The 16,739-nt window shown below is 45.1% G+C and overlaps 1 pseudogene; it reads right to left on the reverse strand.

Annotated features, from left to right (window-relative positions):
• LOC101593399 overlaps positions 1-16,739 on the reverse strand; it is a 62,355-nt pseudogene that overhangs the window by 22,118 nt on the left and 23,498 nt on the right.

A 16,739-nucleotide genomic window follows, 5' to 3' on the forward strand; every position in this document is an offset into this window, starting at 1 on the left:
AGTCTCCCTACAGCCCACGCTTGGCTTGGATTTTTCTGCAAATGATGATATTCATGAGAGAGATGGCCTTTCGGTTACTAAGGAAATTTCCATCTGTTTAACCACTGCCTGTAGTATGACCGAAGTGCTACCAGGGCTGGTACTGTATCCACAGATGCTTTGAACTAAACCCTATAATACCTTATTTATTTTTTTCTGAAACTTAGATACAAGACATGTATGTTCTTTTTTATATAGGAGTCTTACATTGAGACCCTCAGTCTAACATGCTCCCAACTGGGCGACTTCAGCAAGTCTTACATTTAATCAAAACCTTTGCCAATTCTACACAATTAATATTTCCCTAATCTTTTACTTGTCTGAAATAGTCATCCTTATCCATTGTGCTAAAAAGTGCTCTCCTGGGGCTGGAGAGATGGCTTAGTGGTTAAGACGCTTGGGTTCAACTCCCCAGTACTCACGTAAGCCAGATGTACAAGGAGGTGTATGCATCAGGGGTTAGCAGTGGCTGGAGGCCCTGGCATGCCCATTCTCTCTCCACTCTCACCCCCGCCTATTTCTCTCTCTCTCTCTCTCTCAAATAAGTAAAGAAAAATAAAATATTTTTAAAAAGAAAAATGCCCTCCTGAACATGGAGAATGCCATTTTCCATGTTTTTAGACCTGGTTGTGTGGCTTATTTCTCCCATCTGCTGAGTGTAGAGGTGAGGGTTGAGCGGGCCAAGGAGAAAACAGCTTGCAGCCTTTAGAAGAAGCTTGAACCGGGAAGTTGGGAACTGCAGGCTCTCTGCTTCCTTGACCTGTCACCGCAGAAGAACCAATGTCACACTTAGTGATTGTCACGAAAAATAATCTTTGTTGTCAGGGGAGGGTGCTTTTGAGAGAAGGTCTTGCTCTATAGGGCAGGCTGACCTTGAACTTGCAGTCATCCTGCTCCAGCTTCCCGAGTTTGGAATCACAGGGCTTGACCACCACACCAGCAAGTATTAATCAACTGTGCTCCATCCCTGCCCCTCTCTTTCTGCCTCCTTCTTTCTTTCTTCCCTCCCTCCCTCCTCTTTCCTCCTCCCCTTCTCCTCTTTCTCTCCTGTGGATGTGTCTGTTCTGGATTAGAAATGAAATGTAGGGAATAAAATAAAAATTGTCTCTTCCTGCCTGGCCTTATCTCTCATCATTTTGTCTGTCTTCTGACCCACCAGAATGATTTTTTTTTCCTGTTCCTCTAACTTTTAGAGCCTCTCTAGCCTTTTAGCTCAAACCTGACTCAATACTGAAGTCTGACTTCTTTTCTCTCTTTACCTCTGGTTTGTGGCTTGTACTCAAACTTTAGCTTCGGGTTGGTTTTCCTTGGAACTCCAGTGTGACCATTCCCCCATTCCCCTGCCCCACAGTGAACTCCTGATCCCTTCTTGTCTTTCCCCCCCATCAAACCATAAACTCCAGGAGTGAACCACATGATGGCCCATCTTTTTTTGTTTTGTTGTTCAGTTTTTTTCCTACCATGCCCAACACTTCCTTTGCACAGGCTGGCATGTTGCCTGCAGGCCAGATTTACCTCCGTCAGCCTTTTATAGGCCACCATTTGTTTTAATTGCACAGTCATACATGAGCGAGCAAACGTTGGACAGGTACCTGTAATCAAGCAGTCCGGAGATTTGAAGCACTTTTGCTCATTCCTGGAGCATTCAGTGAGCCTTGGTAATGGGTAATTTAAATTCTGGACGAGTTCTCAAGCTGCTTCAGTGGCCACATTTTGAGAACAGCGGAAAAACCCCGACCCTTCGATCATTAGACTGAATCACTTTCATAATTCTACTTTATGCACCAGAATGGTTAGTGAACTTCATTACCAGCGACTTGACGGGGAGGTCTTTGCGGATCTCATATAGACCTTGCGAGTAATTTCTATCTGCGTCCAACTGCACAGGAGTGCTTCTTCGACAAGATGGTCTTATAGTTTCATCATTGTAAATAATTTCAAAGTGAGTCCAGGGAAAAGCATGCAATTAGCCTCTTGTCTGTGTTTGCTTGATCCAGGAAAGGACAGCTGACTGTCACAGTTGAAAGCAGCCACCACAAACCCCTATAACCCAGCCAGCCTGCATTTGCTGAAATTGTAAATTGATATCTTTTCTTTTGCTCTGCGGATCTGGAACGCTGCCAGAAACCAAGTGATGCTCTGTAATTAAGGGGAACATATCTGTAAGAAATTTCCAGAGGAGACATGTGACTGATCTGACAAGGGTCTCAAAGCACTTTGGGCTTCCCCCTTGCAACATTCATGAATTACTCTTTCAGTGTCTCTTTAACCCATAGTAGCCTGCAAGCTCTCGTAAGACAGAGATCATTTTTGTCATTGCCACATAAAAGAGGCATTGCATAAATACTTGTTGGCAGGATAGATGAGTGACATGGATAAATAAAATTCCAAACTCAGGGTGGTAGAGATGGCGCAGCAGTGGTTAAGGAGCTTGCCTGCAAAGCCCAGTGACTTGGGTTTTATTCCCAAGTACCCATGTAAGCCAGATACAGAGTGGTGCACTCATCTGGAGTTCGTTTGCAGTGGTGTGCCCAAACTCTTCTCTCTCCCTCTCTCCATATCTCTGGGCTTGCAAATAAATAAAAAAAGATATTTAAAAAAAAATTTCAAAGTTTCCAGGTATGGTGGTACATGCCTTTAATCCCAGCACTTGGGAGGCAGAGGTAGGAGGATCACTGTGAGTTCAAGGCCAGCCTGAGACTACATAGTGAATTCCAGGTCAGCCTGGGCTAGAGTGAGACCCTACCTCAACAAAACACAACAAAACATCCAAAGTCATATATTGATATCTATGTACTTTCATCTTTGGCACTTGTGATGGTTTGTCAGGTGTCCCCCATAAACTTAGGTTTTCTGAATGTTAGGTCCCCAGCTGATGGCAGTTTTGGAATTAACACCTCCTGGAGGCAGTGTACTGTTGGGGTCGGGCTTATGAGTGTTATAACCAGCTTCTTCTTGCCAGTGTTTGACACACTCTCCTGTTGCTGTTCTCTACCTGATGTTGGCCAGGGGGTGATGTCCACCCTCTGCTCATGCCATCATTTTCCCCTGCCATCATGGAGCTTCCCTTTGAGTCTGTAAGCCAAAATAAACTTCTTTTCCCCATACACTTGCTCTTGGTCGGGTGTTTTTCTTTTACCAGGAACGTGAGTCTGACTGCAACAGTAAAGTTGGTACCGAGAAGTGGGATCATTGCTGCTAGCAACCTGATTCTGTGGCTTTGGGTTTTTTGCAGCTAATTTTCAAGAGGAATGTGGAAGGATTTGAAACCTTGGCCTACGAGACACCTTGCAGTACTGTAAGTACAGCTTGATGGACTCTTTTGGTCACAGTAGAAAGGCCTGAATGCAGTAAGCACTATGGATTGTGAGGTTTGGCTTATGAGGTGAGAAAGAGCTTTGCTTGGACTGGGCTGGAGCTTGTGTGGGAAGCTTGCTGTTTTGGCCGTGTCCTGAGAACTTGTGCAGGGTTACATTGTGTAGAAATGGACTGGTGTGAGCAAAGGAATATGGCACAGAAAGAAATTTTTGGGCCTCCTCCTATCTCTGCCTCCCAAGTGCTGAGATTAAAGCCATGAGCCACCACACCTGGCTTATTTATTTGAGAGAGAAATAACTATATATATATATATATATATATATATATATATATATATATAGATAGATAGATAGAGAGAATGGGTACACCAGGGCCTCCAGCCACTGCAAACAAACTCCAGATACATGCACCATGTGGGTCCTGGGGAACTGAATCTGGGTCCTTTGGCTTTGCAGGCAAGTACTTTAACTGCTAAGCCATCTCTACAGTCCTAAATTTCTTATTTCATGTTACTGGGGGCATTTGTTATCTGACTGAATTATGACTAGTAGAAAAGAAAAGTGTTATATGATCAAAAACGTCTTAGTTTTGGCTTGCGCAATCATTGATTTGTGGAAGGAAGCCACCGTTAAGCAGCAGGTGACAAGCCATGCACATAGATTGGTGGACAGCAAATTTAGGGGAGTGGCTTGCTCTGACCTTCCCGTAGTTACCTATAAAGACAATCCTGGGTCTGGGGAGGTGACTCAGCAGTTAAAGGTGCTTTTTGCAAAGCCTGTTGGCCCAGGTCCAATTCCTCAGCCATCCATGTAAATCCAGACGAGCATTCGTTTGTAACAGCAAGTGACTCTGGCATGTCCCCCCATCCCCTCACTGATGTACACAAATAAGTAAAACACTTTTTTTTTTTTTTTTTGTTTTTGAGGTAAGATCTCACTCTGGCCCAGGATGACCTGGCATTCGCTATGTATTCTCAGGGTGGCCTTAAACTCATGGTAATCCTCCTACCTCTGTCTCCCGAGTGCTGGGATTAAAGGTGTGTGCCACTATGCCTGGCTGCATAAATAAAAAAAACTTTTTTTTGAAAGTTTCTTTCTTCTGGGCTGGGGAGATGGCTCAGTAGTTAAAGGTACTTGCTTGAAAAAACTGCTGGCCTGGGTTCAATTCCCCAGCCAGCCATGTACAGCCAGGCAGGCATCTGATTGTAGCAGCAAGAGGCCCCAGTGCACCTATGCACATGAACACATGTGAAAATAGAAATGAACACCCAATAGTCACAAATCCCCTTCCCAGGAAATTTCATCACCAGGGAGGTGTAACTCCTATCGCAGGAAGGAGACTGGAAGTCCACACATCTCCAGCTTGACTTTGTCAGAGGCCCAGTCCACTTCCCTTGAGGTCACTCATTCTCCCTGGATTACTTAGCTTTCCTTCGTGGTGACAAAGTGCTGGAGATAATCTAAACGGAGGAAGGATTTACTCTGGCTCTCTGGTTCTAGTCCACGGGTGCTTGGCCTTGCTGCTTTGGGCCTGTGGTGAGGCAAGACGTCACAGTGAAGAGCACACGGGGCAGGAAAGCGCTCCTCACTTTGGCCAGGAAGCCGAGAGAAGGAGAGGCAGGTAGAACGCAGGCATGAATGCAGCGTGGGGAGCGCACCCCTGACCCCACTTCCTTCCACTAGCTGCTTCTCCCAAAGGTTGTGAAAGGCCCAAGAATTCAGAAGCTCAGAAATACTATCACGCTCCAAGGGGAGCTTAAGCAGGCTCCCTGCATACCTCAAACTCCAGGCTTTACTCTCTGTTGGAAGCAAGTAAAGAATCCCTCTTCTCATTATATCAGAGCCCGCTCCTAATATAAAACTAGGTAAAAGGGCATGAGATAGCCCTCAAGGATGGGAAATGAGTAATGAAGTGAACCACTTATTTGGTTTCTGTAAATAGCCTTACACTATAAGCCTTAATAGCCCACACTGTTAGCCTTAGTAGCTCGCATCATAAGCTGTAGCAGCCTGCCTCAGACCACCAAGGTCATAGGAGGCTGATACCATACTCTGCTACCCCCACCTAAGGAATTACACAAGTGCTGACCTCCAAGGTCATAGGAGACTGGAACCACACTCTGCTACTCCCACCCAAGGACCTGCGCAAATGCTGACCACCAAGGTCATAAACTAATTGGCTTAGAAACTATGGGGTGGCACCAACTGACTGGCTAACACCCTGCGGGGCTCCTAATATTAGAAAATGATTGGTCTAAGGCACAGGCTTTGTTAGAAACCCTATAAAAACTGTCCTGTTCCTGCATTCAGGGCTCTGCAGTCCTCTACCCCTGTGTGGTGTACGACTGTGGGCCCCAGCGCGCTTGGAATAAAATCCTCTTGCAGTTTGCATCAAGACCGCTTCTCGTGAGTGAGTGATTTGGGGTGTCGCCTTATCCGGGCAGAGCGTGGGGACCTCCTGCGGGGGTTTTTTCCTACAGTTGCACCGCCTCCCGATGGGCTCGAGAGCAAGCCTTTAGCATTTGAGACTTTCATCATCTAAATTATAACATCTCCCTCTTTTTTAAAAATGATTTTTGGTTTTTCTTTTTTTTTTTTTTTAACATATATTTATTTATTTCAGTGATAGAGAAACAGAGAGGGGCAGATGGAAAGAACGGGTGTGCCGGGGCCGGCAGCCACTGCAAACGAGCTCTAGACGCATGCGCCTCTGTCTTACGTGGGTCCTGGGGAATTGCACCTGGGTCGTTTGGCTTTGCAGACAAATGTCCTAAGTGCTAAGCCATCTCTCCAGCCCTGTAACCTCTCTTAAGTTGCTTGTATTTCCCCTTTACTCTCACCTAGGAGCAGGTGTTATAGTTACTTCCACATTGCTGGGACAAAACACCTTGTCCAAAGCAGCTCACAGGAAGAAACAGTTATTTTGGCTTACAGTCTTTTTTCCCCTTTATTTTAATTTTATTTTTTCTCTCAATTTTTATTAACATCTTCCATGATTATAAAACATATCCCATGGCAATACCCTCCCTTCCCCCACTTTCCCTTTTGAAATTCCATTCTCCATCATATCCCCTCCCCATCTCAATCAGTCTCTCTTTTATTTTGATGTCATGATCTTTTCCTCCTCTTATGAAGGTCTTATGTAGGTAGTGTCAGGCACTGCAAGGTTATGGATATCCAGGCCATTTTGTGTCTGGGGCAAGCACATTGTAAGGAGTCCTACCCTTTCTTTGGCTCTTACATTTGTTCTGCCACCTCTTCTGCATTAGACCCTGAGCCTTGGAAGTTGCGATCGAGATATTACTCAGTATTCCAGTCACTTCCTTCCAGCACCATGATACCTTCTGAGTCATCCCAAGGTCACTGCCGTCTGAAAAGAGAAGATTCTCTACCCAAAGTCATTAATATAAGGGTATGAATATTAAGAGAAATGCTTACTGGGCAGTTTGATAAGCATAGTATATACATTTAGCCAGACATCAGCAGATGTTACATGCCTAGGGCTCATGACTACCCCTGTTTTAAAGTTTTAAGTATCAGGGATGTGTTCTCTACCATGGAGCGGGCCTCCGGTCCAATTAGAGAGCAGTTGGTTTCCACCATGACAGACGTGCCACTATTGCACTGTTGGCTCATTTGGCCTGGTGGCTTACAGTCTTGAAGGGAAGCTATGTGATGACATGAGCAGAGGCTGGACATCACTCCTGTGATAGCAGGTAGAAAACAGCAGCAAGAGTGAGCTGAGCTCTGGCAAAGGGGAGCTGGCTACAAGACCCCAAAGCCTACCCCCAATAACACCCTTCCTCCAACAAGAATATGCCTCTGAAGTTGCCGCCAGCTGGGGACCAAGCATTTAGAACACATAAGTTTATGGGGGGCATCTGATCCAAACCACTACAACAGTTAAGGAAGATTCCAGTTGTCATTGGGCTTTGTTTTTGTTTTTCAAGGCAGGGCTCGCTCTAGCCCAAGCTAGTATGGAATTCACTATGTAGTCTCAGGCTGGCCTTGAACTCATGGCAATACTCCTACCTCTGCCACCTGAGTGCTGGGATTAAAGGTGTATGCCACCATGCCTGGCTCATTGGGCTTTTCTTATGCTTCTTTTTCTTTTATGTGATGTGCATAATAGATGCATTATATGTATTTTAAATATTTTATTTATTTATTGAAGAGAGAGTATGAGAGGGAAAGAGAGAGAGAGAGAGAGAGAGAGAATGAGAATGAGAAAATGGACACACCAGGGCCTCTAGCCACTGCCAGCATGTATATCTGGTTTTACATGTGACTGGGGAATCAAAGTTGGGTCCTTAGGATTTTCAGGCAAGCACCTTCAATGCTGAGCCATCTATTCAGTCTGGATGTGTTATATTTGAATACCTTTTCTCCTACCTGTCTACCTTTAGTTTATCTCATAGATTCAATCATTAAACCCTGAGAAGAAGAAAAGGCTAATATCTAAGAAACTGAGATGTAAGTAAAACTATGACTTTTTCTGTGTAGTAGTAGAAAATGTATGTTACCAAAGTACATGTTTTACATTATTCTAAAAGTACTAAGTATACTTCAGGCCCCCACTGAGAGGAAGGCTTGTAAGACCCACAGTGCAAGCCACTCACGTGTCTGTGTGGCACAGGGAGCGGGGCTGTCTTCCTAGCTTGTTGTGTGAGCCTACGACTGATGCACTTAGAAAAACAGCAAAGGGGGCTGGAGAGATGGCTTAGCGGTTAAACGCTTGCCTATGAAGCCTAAGGACCCCGGTTCGAGGCTCAGTTCCCCAGGTCCCACGTTAGCCAGATGCACAAAGGGGCGCACGCGTCTGGAGTTCGTTTGCAGAGGCTGGAAGCCCTGGCGTGCCCATTCTCTCTCTCTCCCTCTATCTGTCCTTCTCTCTGTGTCTGTCACTCTCAAATAAATAAATAAATAAAAATTAAAAAAAAAAAAAGAAAAACAGCAAAGGTTTTGGATGTTCAGGGCAAGATGGTCTTTTGGCTTTGCAGGCAAAGGCCTTAACAAATAAACCATCCCTCCAGCCTCAGCCTCAGGTATTTTTGATTAAGATTAAGCTTCCTACTTAAGTCTTAGCAGGTAGAGCCCTGCTGGAGGAGGTGAGTCACTGGGAGTGGAGCTTGAGTCCAGCTCTGGGGTGTTCAGCGTCAGCTTGTGCTGGCTGTGGTCTCTCTGCTGCGGATGTGTGATGAAGGGAGCCAGCTTCTCTGCCATGATGAAGCTTCCCCTGGAATCTGTGAGCCTGAAACAAGCCCTTTCCTCCCATAAGCTGCTTCTGGTCGGGTGTTTTCCCCGGCAATGAGATGGTAACTGCAACAAGCAACTACATTTCTGACTTTGCTGCCTGTCAGTTCTGTGTGAGGTGGATAGTTCTTGAACTTTTCAAGCCCAGTTATCCAATATATGGAATGGACCAAACTGCAGGACCTAGCTCTTAGGGTTGCTATAATAATTTAGCAAATTAATAGTGGTAGGTACACTATTCTAGTCAGTTTTTTTTTTTTTTAGGTAATATGAAACTATTGGAATTAGTGCTTTTTTGTTTGTTTGTTTTTGAATTAGCAGATAAACTATTGTAGTCAGTGATTTTTTTTTCAAGGTAGCAGGTAAAGTACTGTAGTCAGTGTTTTTTTTAATGTGGGGTGGAGCACAAGAAAGGCTGAGGAGCACTCTGGGAGAGGTGTGGTTCAGCACAGCCAGAGCTGGGGAACTTTCTGAGCCACAGACAGCTCAATGTGTTCCTTCTTAACAGTGTCCATGTCACCACGAGAGTTGAACAAACCTTAGAGGGTCCCATCTTACCTCCTGAAACAACCAAGGGCATCATGGCTTCTTTACCTACAAATGTTCCTTGGACGGGAATAGATAACTCATTCAGAGACTGATATTCATTAGCAAATTCACTATTTTAAGATAGTGTGCTCTAGGCTGGATATGGTGGTGCATGCTTTTATTCCCAGCCAAAGCAGAGGTAGTAGGATCTCTGTGATTTTGAGGCCAACCTGGGACTACAGAGTGAGTTTCAGGTCAGCTCAGGATAAAGTGAGACATGAGACCCTACCTTGAAAAACAAAACAAAAACAAAACAAAAACAAGATAAACTGGGCATAGTGGTGGTTGAGGCAGAGGTAGGAGGATCATTGAGAGTTCGAGACCAGCCGGAAACTTCATAGTGAATTCCAGGACAGCCTGGGCTAGAGCAAGACCCTACTGTAAAAAACAGCAACAGCAACAACAAAAAAAGATAGTATGCTTTGGTTATCTATTGCTACTTAAAAACTCTTCCCAAATTTATTGGTTTAAATAGCAACAGTCATTTTTTTTAATTCACCATTCTTTGGGTTAATTAGGCAATTATTCCCATGATATTGGTAGGATGTGTGGTCACTTGGGGATAGACTCGAGGGGCTGCCAAGGGGGCTCAGTCACATGGCACACAGTTATTACTAGATATTGGCTGGGAGCTCAGCTGGCGCTGCCTGATGCCAGCTCTCTTCCACATATTTTCTCCCTGTGACTTTCGTTGCTCACAGCATGTGCTGAGGTTCCAAAGGTAGGGAGCTGAACCTGGGCTGAGAAGTTCCAGAATGTCACGTCCTATTGCTCAGGCCAGTCAGTCATAGAACCAGCTTAGACTTAAGGAAGGAAAAACTCCATCTGTTGCAGTCAGGTTTGAATTGCTGGAAGAAAACACCTGATCAATACCCTGACTCCAGGAAGCTTTAATTCCCAAATTTCCATCAGCTGGGAACCTAGCATTCAAAATACCTTAGTTTATAGGGGACACCTGAACCAAAACATTGGATCCTGCCCCTGGCCCCCATAAACTGATAACCATCCATGATATAAAATATAATGCATTTAGCCTTATATTTGGCCATTCAGGCCAAATGAGCCGATGGGTGCAATAGTGGCACATCTGTCATGGTGGAAACCAACTGCTCTCTAATTGGACTGGAGTCCTGCTCCATGGGAGGGAATACATCCCTGATACCTAAAACTTAAAACAGGGGTAGTCATGAGCCCTAGGGGTGTAATGTCTGCTGATGTCTGGCTAAATGTATATACTATGCTTATCAAACTTCCCAGTAAGCACTTCTCTTAATGTTCATACCCTTATATTAATGCTACTCTCACTTTTGGTAGAGAATCTTCTCTTTTCAGATGGCAGTGATCTTGGGATGACTCAGAAGGCATCATGGTGCTGGAAAGAAGTGACAGGAGTGCTCAGCACTGAAATGTCTCTATCATACCTTCTGAGGCTCAGGGTCTACTGCAGAAGAGGTGGCGGAAGAATGTAAGAGCCAAAGGAAGGGTAGGACTCCTTACAACGTACTCCCCCCAGACACAAAATGGCCTGGATATCCATGACCTCACAGTTCCTGACACTACCTACACAAGACAATCATAATAGGAGGAAAAGATGATGACATCAAAATAAAAGAGAGTCTGATTGAGAGGAGGAGGGGATATGATGGAGAATTGCAGTTTCAAAGGGGAAAGTGGGGGGTGGAGGGGAGGGTATTACCATGGGATATTTTTTATTATCATGGAAGTTGTTAGTAAATTTTTTTTGAAAAAAATACAATGCATTCATCTAACTTTAAAAGTCCTTTTTTTTTTTTTAATCAATCCCAATGATGTTCAAATATCCCTACAATCCAAGGACAAACATCAAACTGTAGCTCCAAGTCCAACAACTCTAGCCAGTGACAAATCTCCAAGTCTGATAATTCTAACCAGTAACAAGTCTCTGGAATTCCAATTCCAACCCTCTAGCTAGGCTACTCACAGTCCTGGAAAACTTCATCGGGCTGGCAGCTTTTCTCAGCTGTCTTGTAGTCCCGGCATCTTTACTGGGTCTCCACTGCAAGCCATGGTCCATCTCCTGGCCCCATGGGGTCTCCATGCAGGCATCCAGCAAACCTGCTTCACACTGCCCATGACCATTTCCAAGACACAAGACCGTGTTGTAGACTCAATGACCCTCTCTTTCCTGCATTTCTATACACTGTGATAGAGTGAGACATCTTTACCCCACCCTCCCAGGTTCCGGGGCCATTGTGGAAGGGATGGAAAGCATATAAGAGCCAAAGGATGGGAAGAATGCTTTGAAATGCAGCCTTCCAGACACAGAGTGGTTCTTGCATTTATGACTACGCAGTAGCTGTCGCTACCTGCACAAGCCCTGAAAAATATTGGGCTCATCAACATGTTGTCATAATGGAGGACAGCAGAAAAAAAAAATAAAGGGGGGGGGGGAATGACACATAAAATAGAGATTAGTTGAACAAAGAAGGGGTTTCAGTGGATGAGAAGAAGGGGAAGGTGGCAGGAGGGAATTATATACAATTTTGAATAAAGTTTATATATTTAATTAACCATGTATCTGGGCTGGGCATGGTGGTGCATGCCTTTAATCCCAGTGCTCAGAAGGCAGAGGCAGAAGGATTGCAGTGAGTTTGAGGCCAGGCTGGGACTACATAGGGAATTCCAGGTCAGCTTGGGCTATAGCAAGACCCTATCTTGAAAAAACAACAACAACAAAAAACCCCAAAACAGTATCTGGATTGTTCATTCCTTCTGTAGTCTTTAAATTTTCCTTTATCTATTTATTTATTTGAGAGAGAGAGTGGGAAGGAGAGAGAGAGAGAGAAAAAGAGAGAGAGGAAATAGGTATTCCAGGGCCTCCAGCCACTGCAAACATACTCCAGACACATGTGCCACTTTGTGCATCTGGCTTATGTGAGTTCTAGGGAAGTGAACCTGGGTCCTTAAGCTTCTCAGGCAAGTGCCTTAACTGCTAAGCAATCTCTCCAGCCCTTTAAAATTTTTATTTATTTATTTAAGAAACAGAGGCAGATGAGAAGAGAGAGAATTGGTGTGCCAGGGCCTCTAGCCACTGCAAATGAACTCCAGACAAGTGTGCTACCTTGTGCATCTGGCTTACCTGAGTACTAGAGAATTGAAGTTGGGTCTTTAGGCTTTGCAGGCAAATGTCTTAACTGCTAAGCCATCTCTCTAGTCTTCCTGCATTCTTTTCTTTGTTCTTTCTTTCTTTTCTTCCCTTTCTTTTCGCCAACGAAATGTCTGATTAGGGATCAAGGTCCTTTTTTGGGGAGGCTTGGTTTTTTGAGTTAGGGTCTTGCTCTAGTCCAGGCTGATCTGGAACTCATTATGTAGTCTCAGGGTGACCTCACACTCATGGCAATCCTCTTACCTCTGCCCCCTGAGTGCTCGCATTAAAGGAGTGTGTCACCATGCCTGGCTGTTAGGAATCAAGTTTTTAGACTCCATAGTGATCCTCTCTTCCCGCCCTTCTCAGTGTTCTCAGCAGTTGTGTTTGAACTACAGGTTTTTGACCACCTGGGTGAGCATGTTGGTTTCTGCAGACACGATTTTAAGCTGTGCACTGTGATTCCTTGGCACTGGGATGGAAGGGGAAACAACCGGGATTCTGTTTGCATGGCTAGAATCTAACAGTATGGGCGCAAAGTTGTGGTGGGACTCATTCCTCCATCACCTGGTCCTTTTGCTGTAACAGGAAGATAACAGAAAGCTTAGCTAATAGTGATGGAAGTGCAAGGATGCTTGATGGAACACGGGAGAGCAGCCTTCGGTTCCAGATGCCTTCCCATTTCTTCTTACACTGATCTCTCCCTGAGGCTTCAATTCCACCCAACACCCATATAGCCTTCATCCGACACTCCTTTCGAATCTGACTTCTGGAGGTTTCTGTTCTTCTCTTAATAAATAAATTAATAAATAATAATGATAAATCCAGGTATAGGCACAGTAGCTTAATTTTGACCGGGTGAGTGTGGATACTGGCAGGGAAGATGGCTCCTGAACGCCACGTGTGAAAGAGCAGATGTCTGGACTCAGAGTGGTGGGAGAGCCGGAGGGTTTCTACTCCACGTGGGCATTGCTGGCGAAGGTTCCACAGAGCCCGTGATGTTTGAGCTGGGCTTTGAGGGATGCTAAGGGTTTACTGGGAATGAGAGCTTAAGTCAAGCATGGCTAGGTTGCTGTGTACAAGGTCCCGGGAGATCAGCCCCAAACACCAGAGATGTCACTGGATGCCAGCAAAGTCAAGGGCTTCTCCTGCCATGCTGGAAGCAACGAGGCACGTATTCAAAAGAGAAATGAAGATAACCTAACAATGTAACGTGGAAACAATGGGGCTGGAATATTTCCTCATTATGGATTTGTTTGCTGTGTGCCTTAATGGAGCTGGTGCTCGTGAGTGTGGTTGGAATTCAAATGACTCTCTCATCCACCTTCCATTAGGCCTGGCCATACTGTAGCGGCAGCTATTGAAAACCATCAATAATCACTCCTTCTGGTCCTAATACTTCCATGGCATATGAAAGACATTAAAAAAAGGCTGCCACTGCCACATTTGGCTCTGGCATATGTTAATTAGAAGCAAAAGCAATTTGTGTTTAATTTAATGGTAGTGGGAGATTCATTGCGTGTGGTTCCGTAGTTGTGCACAAGGCAGTGGAGGTGGATGTCTGCAGAGTCTTGTCATTTTCTTTGTTTCCACACTCACGGTCAAATGTGTTTCCCGGGGATTGTGACTCTCCTTTTTGTTTGATTTTCTTTTTTTCTATGTGCTTGCGATTATGTTTGAATTGATTTCCTTGCCTCGTGTAAGCTTTTGTGTGTTTCTGCATGGTGTAAACTACACGTTCTTCTGTTCTTTTCCTCATGGGAAAGGCCATCTGTGCCTTATGCAGGGCGTGTGGCCTGATTACTGGGTCACCACCTCTTCATTTTCTTTCACGCGGCATAATTAAAAAATTGTTTTGACATTTTCATACATGTAAACAATGCATTTTGAATTGAAACTCCTCATTATTTTCTCATTTCTCCCTTCCTACCCCTCCTTTAAAAATACTTTATTTTATTTATTTATTAGAGTGAATGAGTGAGAGAGAATGGCCATACTAGGACCTCTAGCCACTGCAAACGAACTCCAGATGCATGTGTCACCATTTCAGCTCTGGGGAGTTGAACCTGGGTCCTCAGGCTTAAAGGCAAGCCCCTCCCCCCAACACTACTCTTATTTCCCTTAGATACGCCTCCCTACTTTCATGCCTTATTATTTTTTTTTTAAATATTTTTTAAATTTATTTATTTGAGAGCGACAGACACAGAGAGAAAGACAGATAGAGGGAGAGAGAGAGAATGGGCACGCCAGGGCTTCCAGCCTCTGCAAACGAACTCCAGATGCGTGCGCCCCCTTGTGTATCTGGCTAACATGGGACCTGGGGAACCGAGCTTCGAACCGGGGTCCTTAGGCTTCACAGGCAAGCGATTAACCACTAAGCCATCTCTCCAGCCCCCATGCCTTATTATTTTTGACCCACTAACTTATTGATAGCATTTTCTGGCATCAAGAAAGCTAGCTAGCAGGGAAGAAGATTACAGCTCAGTTCCAGATTGGTTTCTTCACATCCTGTCCCCAAAGCATCTTTTATGAGAAATCATTTTGCTGGGTATAGTAGTTCGGGTGGCAGCCATATTTTTTTTCCTCTTTAAAGAAAACAGGTTTTATTTTTATAATCAGAACATTCTAATAAAAATATTATTATAACATTAGTTCTCTCCGTGTGGAACACTTGCACACTAGCTCCCCGAGGTACTTGTGAAGGGACCCACCGCCCAGCCAGCAGGCACCTGACACTCCCCAGCCAGAAGGGGTCAGAACCGGTTCTGTGCAGGGCCATAGGCAGCCAGGCTGTGTCCCAGGCTGACACACGGGCAGCGGGAGGAAAAGCGGCCACAGACCCTGCCAGCCAGAGCTGCCGCAGTGAGGGGGCTGCGGGGCTGGGGAGGTCTTGGAACGGCAGGGCGCAGCGACAGACACCTGAGAACTTGAGGCTGGCGGGCCGCTAGCCACTGAAAATGTATTCCAGATGCATGTGCCACCTTGTGCATCTGTCTTACATGGGTTTAGGGTATTGAACCTGGGTCATTAGGCTTCTCAGGCACGCGCCTTAAGCGCTGAGCCATCTCTCTAGGCCAGCTGGAAGTACTTTTCTGAGAGAGGTGTCGGTGGTGTGGTAGGGCAGGTCACCCACGAAGACCTTGGTGAATGTGATGTCCGAGCCACCGATGGCGTTGGGGGCGGCCGGGGTCCGCGGGGGGACCGCGCTCGGGGCGCGCACGGCGCTGGCTGCTGCTCCATGGGGGGCAACCTGCCTCGCGCTCTGACCCACGCTCCGCGCCCACGATGTGCGAACTCCCAGCCATAGTTTGTTTTTAAAAATTAAAATTATGGGCTGGAGAGATGGCTTAGCGGTTAAGCGCTTGCCTGTGAAGCCTAAGGACCCCGGTTCGAGGCTCGGTTCCCCAGGCCCCACGTTAGCCAGATGCACAAGGGGGCGCACGCGTCTGGAGTTCGTTTGCAGAGGCTGGAAGCCCTGGCGCGCCCATTCTCTCCCTCTCTCTCTCTCTCTCTCTCTCTCTCTCTCTCTCTCTCTCTCTGCCTCTTTGTCTCGCTGTCACTTTCAAATAAATGAAAATATACAAAAAAATTAAAAAAAATTAAAATTATTTACTTATTTGAGAGAGTGAGAGAGGGAGAATGCCCACTACAAATCAACTCCAGATGCATGCATCACCTTCTGCATCTGGCTTACATGGGTCCTGGGGAATTGAACGAAGGTCCTTTGGCTTTGCAGGCAAACACCTTAACAGCTAAGCCACCTCTCCAGCCCCAGCCATAGTTTTAAATAATTAGAACGCATCGTTCCATGCTATTCTGGCTTTTGGAGTTTCGATTGAAAAACTGAACGATATTCTTATGGGCCTGCCTTTGCATACATAGGTCTAGTTGACTTTCTCTCACAGCTTGCGGCATCTTCTCTTTGTTCTGTGCATCCAGTGTTTTGACCATAATAGGGCACGGGGAGTTCCTTTTCTGGTACAATCTATTTGGTGTTCTGTATGACTCCTGTATCTGTATCTGGACCGACATCCTTCCCCTAGCCTTGGAAAGTTCTTTTTCTTTTTAAATTTCCCCTATAATGATACTGAAAATACTTTCTGTGTTTTTGGCCTGAAGTTTTTCTCCTTCTATGCTCAATATTTGTATGGTCCTTTCAGTGTCCCAAATGTCTCTCATGTTCTTCTCATATATTTTCTTTTGAACTTGTCACTAATGTTGGCATTTGTTGAGAATAGGATCTTCCTCTACCTTGTCCTCAAGTCCTGACGTTCTGTCTTCCACACAGTCTATATGGTTTATTCCATAAGTGACACTGTTAGACTTATTGAATTTTTTCATTTCTGTTTGGCTTTTCTTCAGCATTTCTATCTTCTTCTTGTATTCCATTTTCTATTTATTTATTTGACAGAGAAAGG

The sequence above is a fragment of the Jaculus jaculus genome, chromosome 6, assembly GCF_020740685.1.
Source record: "Jaculus jaculus isolate mJacJac1 chromosome 6, mJacJac1.mat.Y.cur, whole genome shotgun sequence".
Lineage (NCBI taxonomy): Eukaryota > Metazoa > Chordata > Mammalia > Rodentia > Dipodidae > Jaculus > Jaculus jaculus.